Genomic DNA, 12,484 nt, shown 5'->3' on the forward strand with positions numbered 1-12,484 from the left:
GCTTGTCTTCTTTATGTGTATAGAAATCAGTCATCTCTTCGCTATTTGCACTCAGCAGTGCCCAATTAAGTGCCAGAGTCTGCATACTATTCTTCTCTAATGCTTCATTTATACTCCATGTTTCCTTCGCTGTGCCACTCCAATATTTTTTCCTGTCTCTCAGGGCTTTTGATTGTCTGGCTAGGCGGTGTTTACAAATACTGATATTGTCAGAGCCTAGTGATTTGGGGCCTGTGCATACGCCAGAGCAAATTAACCAAAAACAGCAGGATGAAAGCTTCACGGAACATCAAGAGACTGCTGATTCTTCCCAAACTATGTGCTGACCAGGGCAAAGATTAGAAGTAGCAGGGTAGATGCCATAATGCTAAGTAATAAAACATCACAGAACATATGCTGTAGGCTACAGAACTTCCATTTCCCAGTGGGAAGGCGGTGAAGGAGTTCTCTCTAGCCATTTTGTGTGCCTGTTGGGCTGTATGGTTTGGCATGAGGCGGTGGGTTTGGATAACGATGGGATGCAAGCTGTTGGGTTGGCAAAGCAAAATGTAAATGCTTTTCTAATTGCTAGCATACATCCGAGCCCAGCAGTACATCTCGTGCAATTACAAAGAATTACTTTCATAGGAAACTCTTTTGTTCAGTGCCGTACAGGACATCCACCGGTGACAAGGGCCCTGACCCATCACAACATTACATTTGTTAATAAATTATTTTTCAAAGTTGTAAATAAAAATTCAATTTCAGGTTTTCTATTTCAGTATTTCATGTTTAATTGAATGTGTTACTGGTAGTTTCTTTGTAATTAATTGTGAAATTTACCCATCAATCCATCAACCCATCAATCCATTAATCCATTAATCCATCCATCCATCAATCAATCCATTCACCCATTCATACATCCATACATCCATCCACCCACACCAGTTATTTCCCCACCAGATTGACGCTTGAAATGACTAAATGACAGGAATCTACAAAGATGAACAGAAAATCAGAACTGAAAAGTATAAAGCCGTGTCAGATAGTTTTAAGTTGGACCCCCAAGATGTACCCGCTACTCCTGTTTATTACATCAAAAATATTATGCGTCAAAGTTTTAAACTTTTCAATGTATTTATTTAATCATCAGACGTCTCAAAAGACAGCTTTACTGTCAGTCGGAGCGGGGGAAAAAGTTTCATTTCTTGCCGCGTTGACTGTTAGGGAAAAATATCCCCCCATTAAGCTTTCCTCTGTCTGTTAAGCTTCAATTATGTCCCTTATTCCTGTGACTCACCCGCCACATGACTATTTGCACTGGGGAAATTAAATGGCTCTTTCAGAATTCTTCAGTTTGCTCCACACACTGTGTAAGTTTGAGTTGTTTTGAAGATGATATATTCATCTCATTCTTTTCTCCCCATTACTTCAATTTCTTTTATGAGAATGAAGAGTTAATGATGCTTGTGGTCTGTCTGATGGAACTCCATTCAGCCTTCAGTCAGTCTTTCGCATGTCTTGTGTTTTTAAAAATGACAGCATACAGGTTTAAAACAATATGAGGAAAAGAATAACTGAATCTTCCTCTTTATGGTTTATTATTACATTTAACATTAGTGTTCCTACAAGATATATATATATATATATTAAAAAATGCTTCCAGAACAAGAAGAAAAAAAAGCTGTTGAGTTAGTTAGTCTGTAATGACCCAAAAGAGGTGCGACAGTGCCTCAACTTCAAACAGCATCTAAATAAGTATGGCATGAGTGTATTTAAAACAAAACAAGCAAAACATTTCTGAAAATACTTATTTGGGAGAATTAATGAAGGTGTCTGTTTTTAAAGTCGGTGTGAACACATCAGGGAACAGGGAAGGCACATGTATCAACAGTGCATCTCATTAGAGTAAATCAAGTTTCCCTTTCTGTTCCTCATGGCCTTAGTGTTTTTTTTTTTTTTTTTCTTTTCTTCTTCTTCTTCTAATTCTAAGTTTATCCCTTTAAGCCACGTCTCAGGCTCCAACAGGTATGCGGTCCCTAATAGGCTCATTAGCAGTCTGGGCTGCAGTAGGAGGGATGTCCAGGGTGGGTCTCTCTCAGAGGACACCACAGCTGTCCCCCGGGGAGAGAGAGAGAGCTTTAATTAGATGTCACACTGCAGACTCTCTCAATACTCTCTGGTACAGGCTGACACTCGAAACAACTGACAAGTCTGCTCAGGTGCATCAAGCCATGTGTGAATGCAAATATGTCAATTCTGTGATAATGTAGCTGGGTAAACAGGTTTTATTTTGCAATAAATAATGTTAAAGGGTCAATTATATAAATAGGGGTCAAAAAATAAAGGAATGGAAAAATATTTTAATACATTTGAGTGAACATCATCTCCGTCATGTTTCTAAAAACATGTTAAATATATTTGTAAAAAGTATTATTATTTTTATTACTAATAATTCATGACTATCATTTTAGGAAGTCATCATCACATGCTCATCTAACAGTTGTATTCAAGTCACTGTATGTGTGCACTGAATTTGTATTGTATTTTTGAAGAAATGAATAGACAAAAAAGTGACCAAATGTGCTTCATCTTACTGACTGAATAAAATGTTTTAGATTTTACACTACCGTTCAAAAGTTTTGGTTCTGTACGATTTTCAAAAGTTTTTGAATAATTTTTTGTATGTTTTCTAATGTATTATATTTTCAATATTTGTCCAATATTTATTTGCCCTTGGGGAAGTTCTGGGATCAAATGTGGTCCACGTTGTACCATCCCAAACTTTACAGCTTCCAATTTCAAGAAAACAGAACTTCTGTCAATAAAGTTCAAGACTGATGTCTACTGTCAAGAGAATTGACATCCTTTAGGAAAGTAGACGTCTGTGCTATAAGATCCACTTTACACAGAGCCAGACTATTGCAAGAATCCAGGCATTTTATGATGTAAACACAACCTTACACCACTTTGACCTAAGTGTTTATTTTCTGGAAAAGAGAACTGTTTTCAACAATCAAGATTTTAGGGAAAAAATAGCATATCTAAGATGCACTGTAAGCTGTACTCAGATTTAAATTGCTCTGTAATTCTAGTGAAGCAGGGGAGGTAAAGATGAGGTCATGCATGGCGACGCTCCAGGAGGCGTGATTAAACGTTTCAACCCGCCCCCGCGGGATTATCTGATCATCCGCATGCAGCGTGCGCAGGATTAGAGCAGCATCACAATCACATCTGCACCGAAAACTGAGACACGGGAACCTTATTAAGACCCTGAAATCATGAATGTAGACACGCAAGCACAAGGTTTGATGCTTTGTTTGGTGCAGCTTGATGAAGATGGTATTTTTTTCATTCTGTAAGCTATTTAGTGAGAATATAATTAGAAAGTCAGCTAGAGTCAAAGGACAGTTTTTGGTTTTTCAGGCTTGTTGGGGAAATTGACAATCTATAAATAAAGAAATAGAAAATCTCACCAACCCCAAACTTTAAAATGGTAGTGTAAAATATACAACTATAATTATGCTTATATTTATATACAAAATGTACAATTTATTGAAGATCAAATGTTTTGCGATCAATGATATAAAACACTTTATTTTTTTATTTGTTTATCTAACTATTAATTTATTCAAAAAGACATTCAATGAAATTCAATGCATATGTGACTTGAATACAACTCTTTTATGAACAGGTGCTCAATTTATTTATTTAAGGTTGTAGTGTGATTTCCTAAAACATGATATTTCTGAATTAATAATTCATGATATTTGTAAAAAAAAAAAAAAAAAAAAAAAAATTTGCACTTTTTACACAAATATAATTGCAACTTTTTTGGAAATATGATTAAGATAAAGTTCACTCATATGTAAAAATAAAAATAAAAAGTTTCTCATTTTCTTTATTTTGTCTCTATTTCACCTTATTTCACAATTTCGTTTGTTATTGACCCTTTTATATAATTTCTATTCATTTCTATTTAAAACCATGAATGCAGACACACAAGCACAGGGTGTAATGGTTTGTTTGCTGCAGCTCGATAAGGGTGTTTGGTTTATACAGTATATATATACAGTAAGCTATTTAGTGAGGGTATAATAATGGATTAAATGTGAGCTCACGTGATAGGAATTTCTAGGATTTCCTGTAATTATAAATCTCATCATCAGCTCAAGCTATTAATGATAATGCTGAATGTCATCTGCTTTTTGAAGTGCTATCTTCACATCTGATTCTGGAGGCTTCAAAGTCCTCATGCTTCCCTTTTAATAATAAAGGCAGGTGTAGTCAACAGGTGTAGTAGCCACTTTTAGGCATGAGAAAGTCTGGACTCCTTGATGTGCCCCTTATGATGAAACATGTAGGAAAATGAGGAAAAGTCTTGGTCTATTAATTTTTTTTGTGTGTGATTTATTTAATAAGACAAAAGGAGTGGAAAAAAGATGGATGGCATAGTTATTGGAGACATAACATTCAAGATAATTGACTCATTGTCTTGATGGAGAAGCTCTGTCCCAATTTAGATCTCCTAATTTAGTTAGCCGCCCAAGGAATATGATATTATTTCGTCAGGGACATACTTTGGTCTACGGTTAGATGGATGGGACATCTCACCTCTCTTATTGCGCTGGAATGAAGATGAATTCTGTGCATTTAGCCATGGTGATGTTTGGTTGAATTGGACTGCTTAAAGGAAAAAAAGTCAATGGCCCATTTTGTGTTGAATTGCTGTCATATGGGGAATTGAGGTTCGGAATTGTCTCATGGATCTTTTCGTCTAGAACCCGACGGCTGCTGTCATCAATCTTAGCAAAGCAGCGAAATAAGCTTGGGGAGGACAATTGCTTCTGCCTAGCTAGAATGTTGTAACACCCTGCTAGCTTATCAGTGGAAAAGATGAATGTTCTGAGTGTTACACGTTACTGTCAGAGGATGAAACCTCTGGAGATTTGTTGGGGGATTATTGTGAGCTTGGCTTGTTAAGATGTCTTTTATTCTATAATAATCTCACTTTTGAATTTTAAATGCTCTCTGTGAAAAACCTATAAATCCAGAATTGTTCTAAGGGTTGAGCGTTACGCAGAATTTAATTGGGAATACTCATTATGAAATAAATGTTTTTCTCTAGTTCACATTGGCCACAATTATTGGCACCCAATTATTGCAACATCCTTTTCCCAAGTTAACAGCTCTTAATCTTTATCTATAAGGCCTGATGAGTTTAGAGAACACCTGACAAGAGATCAGAGACCGTTTCTTCATACAGAATCTCTCCAGATCCTTCAGATTCCCAGATCCATAAAAGTGGTGCTTCTCTTCAGTTCACCCCACTAATTTTCTATAGGGTTCAGGTCAGGAAACTGGGACGGCCATAGCAGAAGTTTCATTTTGTGCTCAGTGACACATTTTTGTGTTGATTTTGATATTTGTTTTGGAACATTGTCCTGTTGGAAGATCCAATCATGGCCCATTATAAGACTTCTAGCAGAAGCAGTCAAGTTTAGATTTTTTATTTGTTGGTATCTGAACAAGATGTCCAGGACCTCCAGCAAAAAAACAAAACAGGCCCACAACATTAAAGATCCAGCAGTATATTTAACCGTGAGCACGGGGTACTTTTTATCCCTCTTTGCACAAAACCCATCTGGTGGGTTTGCTGCTAAAAAAAGCTTTTTTTGTTTTGTTTCATCTGACCATAGAGCCAGGTCCCGTTTGAAGTTCCAGTCGTGTTTGACAGCTAAATATGCTGGAGTTTGTTTTTGCATGAGCAAGGAGGATATATGTTTAAACCCTCCCAAACAACTGGTGGTGACGTAGGTGCTGTTTGATCAAATAAAATAAAAAATGGCTTTCTGACCCCAAGACTTAACTAATCTCTGCAATTCTCCAGCTGTGATCCTTATATAGATATAGACACATGTCCTCTTCAAGGCAGATTTGTAACATCTTTAGTTGATTGAAATTTACGAATCACGATGCTTTAGCTATTTTCTTACAGCCACTTTCTATTTGGCTGCACATCAGAACTATATTCTTTGGTTCTACTCATTGTGATGAATGATTAAGGGAATTTGGCCTTTGTGTTTCCTCATATTTACATTCCTGTGGAACAGGAAGTCATGGCTTGACAATATCATGCTCCAACACACACACACACACACACACACACACACATTCAATTGTTTTTCTTCAATGAAAGGTTAGAATTTTGTGATTTATTTTTATTTTTATGAGATATCAAAAGGATAAATATTGCCGATTTGTTTTCACAGCAGCCTTTGCTCATATTTACCAATGGTGCCAATATTAGTGTAGGGCACTGTACATTAAAGGTATAGCGGAGGATGTTTTACTTCCTGGTGGGTAGTCTAAACTATTGGTCCTCCTAATTGTCAATCATTCTGGTGAATCAATCAAACTTTTCAAAAAGTGGAGAGGGCGGGTCTTATCTAAAATTTGGAAAGATCCTCCGCTATACCTTTAACTTCCCAAATCTTCAAAATAGACATACCTCAAAACAGAACACTTCAAGTTTCTCTGTTTTGTCATTGTGTTGCATTTCTTGCAATTCAGTAAATTCCTGTTACACTTGTGCAGCTCTACACAGTCAGAGAGAGGTCATGTGTTCATTTCCCTGACTCCAACGCTATGCTAAGTGCTCGAAGGCATTCACTAACCTCTCAGATTGTGCAGAAATGTTCAAGGAGAGAATGTATATTTGAGGGAGGGAAGCAATTCTTTTTTATCTATAGAATCACAAACTGTCCTCCTACAGTATATGGAGTGGAGGAGCTCAGATTAGATAAAACTTTCACACTCTTTTTAAAGGGCAAGGGATTGTAGTTTTGTTATCAGTCACGTCAGTCAGTATTACGTTTGCTGTGATAGCTAAATTGCCATTGTAAAAAGGACTGTAGAAGATCTTCTGGTGACTGTTTGCCTTTGTTCTTATATCATGGCCTCCACCGTCACTCTGTAATGGCAGCCGTTCAATGTTTCACTCCCTTCCTTTTTCCATCAAAGAAACATTGTTCGGCACATTACGGGTAACTGAATATCAAATGTCTGCACAGCCAGCATGAAAATACTGTAGAGCCTTTAATGTTTATGAGGCGATATCAAGCACTGTGACACGTGACATAGTTATTTTGATCTTATGAGATAAAACACTTCTGCTCCCCTTTGATTGTCACGGTTATTTCATGTTTTTATGGCAGCCTTCAGAGTGCATTAATGGTCACGTGTTCATTACTCTGTCCGTATGGGCAATTATTTTGCAGAAAGGTCAACCTGGACCCTTGAATTAAAATAACAGCACAACACATTATGGAATGTTCTGTAGAACAAAGTATGCAGCTATAGTGTGTAGGGATGGGACGAAATATCGTTTGACAAAATATCGCGATACAAAACGTGACGAAACGCATCGAGGTCGAAAAAAATGGATCGCGAAATAAAGATAGATGGCACTGCTGCATGATTTGCGTAGTATATAAATAATTTAGTGTATTATATGTGTGTGTATGTATATGGGGCAGACATACAGTTGGTGGCAGGCTGGCAGCACCATCTGCTGATCAAGCAGGGTAAAACTAAATGAAAAAAAAATGTATATCCGGGGAACGGTGCGGTACGTCGTCACGTCAAGACAGCGGTTTGTTTCTCACAGTAAACTGCCATGCAGGCTAGAATTGCGAAACATTATTGGATAATTCTTATAATTTACATTTCTCTGGGCCAATCGGAATCTTAGCACTTTTTCTCTTGGCCAATCGGAATCTTAGCACTTGCGTTATAATCTTGAAGCACACACACCATGACACACACAGCGTCAACAACAGCTGAGCTCGCCCTTTGCCTGGCTACCGTGCGAGTCTAATGGAAACTCACGCATGAATTTTCCTGCATTGAACTTGTTTTAGCGCCCGCCAAAGTGAATTTTTGTCCCGCCAAGTCTTATTTGATCGGTGAGTAATGTAGATGAACGGCTGCGTTTGTGACAGGGCGCATGTTTTAACTAAAAGAACGACCAGAGAGAGAGAGAGCCGGTCGCGCGCGCGCACTCTCTGTGTAAACGACTTCACCGTCTCCAAACTAGGCGCTGTGTTGCTCTCTCTCCCTCGCACATATTAATCTAAATAAATCGACACGGTGGTAAAAGGTCGGAAGACCAAAGTTTCGTGTGGAGCATTCGGATATTTTTTTCCCCTGAATTATACTGCTGGGTGTGAATTGTGCTAAATAATTTTCCTTATCTTCTCTGAAAAGCGTTCCGGACATTCAGCTGACATAAAACAACACTTTAATTAAACGAAATAAAACTATACTGTGATGAAATGTTTTCTATGTTGACAACTTGACACAAATCTTGGATGTCCATGTCCTAACTGCTGGGATAATCACACAACGCGCACGACACGTCCAATTCGCGAACTAATGACTCATTTGAACCGATTCATTTGAATGAATCGTTAAAACAACTGATCTTTCCAACAGTGAACTCAGGAGACGTCTGAATCGGTGTATAACTAATCAGTAACACTTTACAATAAGGTTCTATTTATTACATACATTATATAAAAAGTACAGTTTGCTAACTCAAGCTTAAACTTTAAAATATATAAAACCACTTTTTTTTAAAAAGCATTTTAAACATTTTTCCACACAGTGCTATCAAGAATCGATAAGAGAATCGTTAAAGAATTGGATCGATAATCAGAATCGTCAGTGGCATTATTATTGATAAAATCTTATCAAATCCCATCCCTATGTGAAGACAGTAAAATTATAATCAAACATTAAAGAACATACATAAATAAAAATATGCTAACATGAGGTCTTATTGTGTCACTGTCAGCCTTGTTACATCTGTGCAAAACTAGGGTATGCAGATTAATTATTATTATTATACATCATTCATCAGCATGCATTGATTAATCCCATGGCATGTATAAAAAAAAAAAGTTAGTCTGCACTACCTTTTTTTTTCTTTTTTTTTCTTTTTTGATATCGTATCGTGACGTATCGTATCGTGACCCTGGCATATCGAGGTGCATCGTATCGTGAGTTTAAGTGTATCGTCCCATCCCTAATAGTGTGTACATACATACATGTATACACTATAACTACATTGTTCTACAGAACATTTCATAATGTGTTGTGCTGTTATTTTAATATATATATATATATATATATGTGTTGACTAATTAATTGCTAATTAATTGCATTTCCCGCAAGCTTGTAATCATCAATATTTAAACTTAGAATCACCTAATTAAATTAAACAACACAGGAAAAAAAAAAGGAACAGAAAATAGCCCTATATTAAAATAATATTAAACATCAATATATCAATATATTATTATTTTTCAATAATCAATCAACATAATCAATTTAACAGATTTTAATTCTTAATTTTTTTTTTTTACTAATTATCAAAATAAAATATAGTCCTCCAAAGCTATTATTACCAGAGTATGTGATCAGAGCAGGTCATTTTACCATTGTTGCCCAGCATGACTATACCAGCTCAGTAGGGCTATTGCAAACAGAAGTCTACTACTGAGAAATTTCACTTTATTTGAGCGGACTTTGCTTTTCCAGTGCGTGATCGGCACATGATTGGAGCGTTTGGGCCGTTAAGGACAGAGCAGAACGCGCAGCGCAAACACGGAGCGGAACATTGAGCAGAGAGCACGCCAACACACACACGGAACGGAGAGCGCAGAGCACACACGGAGCGGAAAAGACCCGCTCATGAAAGCTGTGCGAGAATGAAGCCTGATCGCCGAACACGGAGGGGCGGGACGGCATATTTTCGGCCTTTTCAATAGCAGCCGCAACAGGAAATCATTAAAACGAGGCAAAAAAAAAAAGTGCTGCGTTAATTGCGTTATTTTTTTTTTTTACGCGTTAAACATCTCAAATTAATCGCAAAGATTAACACGTTAATTCCCCCAGCCCTAATATATATATATACAGTATTTATGTACAGTATTTAAACTTCTCAGTTGTGCTTTATTTTCATATATATCGTTGTTTCTTTAGCAACAAATTGGCATAATAGACTGATTGCTGAAAGATCACTGCTAAAAATGTAGCTTTACTATCACAGGAATAACATTCATTTTAAAATCGGGCTGTGGAACAAAAATAAAAGTTTGTGTTTACATAATATATGTGTGTGTACTGTGTATAATTATTTTGTTTATATATAAATACACGCATGTATTTAAGAAATATTTGTACTGTATGTACTGTATACATATTTTATATATAAATGTAAAAAAATTCTTAAATACATATATGCGTGTGTGTTGTAACATGCTCCAAGAACCAAGTTAGAATCTAGATGCAGTAAAAAATGATGTTTAATGGCTCAAAACAGTAATTCATGGCTTGAGCGTAGAACACATGACAGAGCGTAGAGCTTCACCATAGCAATGAACCACGAAGGGCACGTTCACACGAACATTAGAACAAACTAACATTCAAACAATAATCCGTCCAGGTAAGAAAGAACACCATGGTTAAATAACAGAACTAATTAGATAACACTGGACACCTGAGTCTAATTAGCAAACAAAACTACAAAGACCATGAACAGAACTACAAAAGGAACATGAACTGACAATTTTCACAATAAGAGACATGACAAAGCACAGGTTCCTTACATGTGTGTATTTATATATAATAATCTGTACACACACATATATTATGTAAACAAAAACTTTTATTTTGGATGCGATTAATCACGATTTAATCTTTTCACAGCCCTATTTTAAAATATATTAAATAGAAAAACGTTAATGTAAATAGTATTAATAATTCACAACGTTACTTTTTAAGCATTCTTTTAAAAACATAAAAAATTCATGCCAACCCCAAACTATGATAGTGTGAATATATAGCAACTGTAACTGAATATATAGCCACTTCTCACATTTCACATAAGACTGTTGTTAGGCACACAATGTCAATTTAAGACATTACAAAGAAGCAAAGTGGCTGGTATTTTGATTAAAACCCTGGATGCGTGTTGCGGTTCTCCCATAAGGCCGCTGTGAAGAGTGTCTGCTGGACAGCCCTATCAGTTTGACTGACAGTCCTTCCCAACCAGCCAACACAAAAAGAAAGCATGAGTGAGCGGGTTGCCAATACCGCAGATTACTTCGTTTATCACCAGCAGTCTGATTACACACAGGCCCAATGCCACAGTGGGCTGAGCCCATTTTTGGACACACATTAAATGAACGGGGCGTCCTGTGATCGTCTAGAATGCTGAGATACATGGTGACTTTTTTAGGTCAGCTTTAGTTTTGAAGGTAAGACAATGACAACCTATAACAATTGAAGTTTTGAATTGCCTCTTTAGAGACATGAACCGTCAATCAAACATTTTAGACTTTTAACATATTTGTTTCAGTTTTCTCGTGGATGGACGTGGATATTAATGAAGCACATGTCTGTGGGAGGGTGTGTGTGTGTGTGTGTGTGTGTGTGTGTGTGTGTGTGTGTGTGTGTGTGTGTGTGTGTGTGTGTGTGTGTGTGTGTGTGTGTGTGTGTGTGTGTGTGTGTGTGTGTGTGTTCTTTTATATATGGTTTATGAGGACACAAATATGTATGATGACATGGGTATTACAATGTAAACATGGTTTACGATGTAAACATGGATTCCTCGTAAACCTAAATTCAAAAATGCCAAATGTTTTCTGTGATAAGTAGGTTTAGGGGGTAGAATATACAGTTTGTTTGTACAGTATAAAAAAACATTACGCCTATGGAGAATCCCCATAAACCACATATTGATTTTGTGTGACCCCCCCTGACCTGGGGGTCTGGTAGAGAGATTGATTGCACTCGTGGATAATCGGTTGGGTTCCCCTTCGAGGGAACTCGCACTGCGTCGTCGTCGTGACGACACTTTGGGGAACGCCCTCAGCGTAACGCATCTGAAGTATGAATGAAATCTGTCCAATCCTGATTGGTGCTGCGTCATGACGTAGTAGATGACGGCATACCCGGAAGATACAAAGGGACGCCGGCACACACACACATTAGCTTTTTGCTCTTCAGCTTGAAGCGCTCTGTGTTTTGTCAGTCCTATTTATTGTTGTCTGTCCTATTCTAGCCACAAGCATCAATATGAGCGAGCAGTTTAAGAAGTGTGTGCATCCGTGCCCACGTTATATTTCGGGCTCGGACACACACCAGCTGTGTGTGCTTTGTCTCGGCGTGCAGCACGCTAGGGCGGCTCTCGAGGGAGCCGCTTGTAGCGAGTGCGATAAGCTGCCGCTGAGAACATTGCGCTCACGGCTCGCTGTGTTTGACCAGCACGGCCAGGCTCGCGAGCCTCGCGGTTCTGGGCCCGCTATTGCCGAGGCAGAGCGGCGTCGCAGATCGTGGGGCTCACAAATGGATCTGTCAGCGGGACATGGGACTGCTACGGCATCTTCCCAGTCCTCGTCTGAAGATTCAGACGTTCTCCCGCCCCGTGTGGAAGCTC

At 37.8% G+C, this 12,484-nt stretch overlaps 1 protein-coding gene and 1 long non-coding RNA gene across 3 annotated transcripts in view; one reads left to right on the forward strand and one right to left on the reverse strand.

Annotated features, from left to right (window-relative positions):
• LOC309504679 overlaps positions 1–12,484 on the reverse strand; it is a 360,274-nt gene that overhangs the window by 247,209 nt on the left and 100,581 nt on the right. Inside the window, exon 3 of the long non-coding RNA XR_014208138.1 lies at positions 6,305–6,451. This is a non-coding gene — a long non-coding RNA (uncharacterized lncRNA). The remainder of the gene's footprint in view (positions 1–6,304; positions 6,452–12,484) is intronic.
• Positions 1–12,484, forward strand: part of fstl5 (follistatin-like 5) — a 123,264-nt gene that overhangs the window by 37,766 nt on the left and 73,014 nt on the right. The window lies entirely within an intron of this gene.

This window comes from Leuciscus leuciscus (assembly GCF_965113295.1).
Source record: "Leuciscus leuciscus genome assembly, chromosome: 8".
NCBI classification, from domain to species: domain Eukaryota; kingdom Metazoa; phylum Chordata; class Actinopteri; order Cypriniformes; family Leuciscidae; genus Leuciscus; species Leuciscus leuciscus.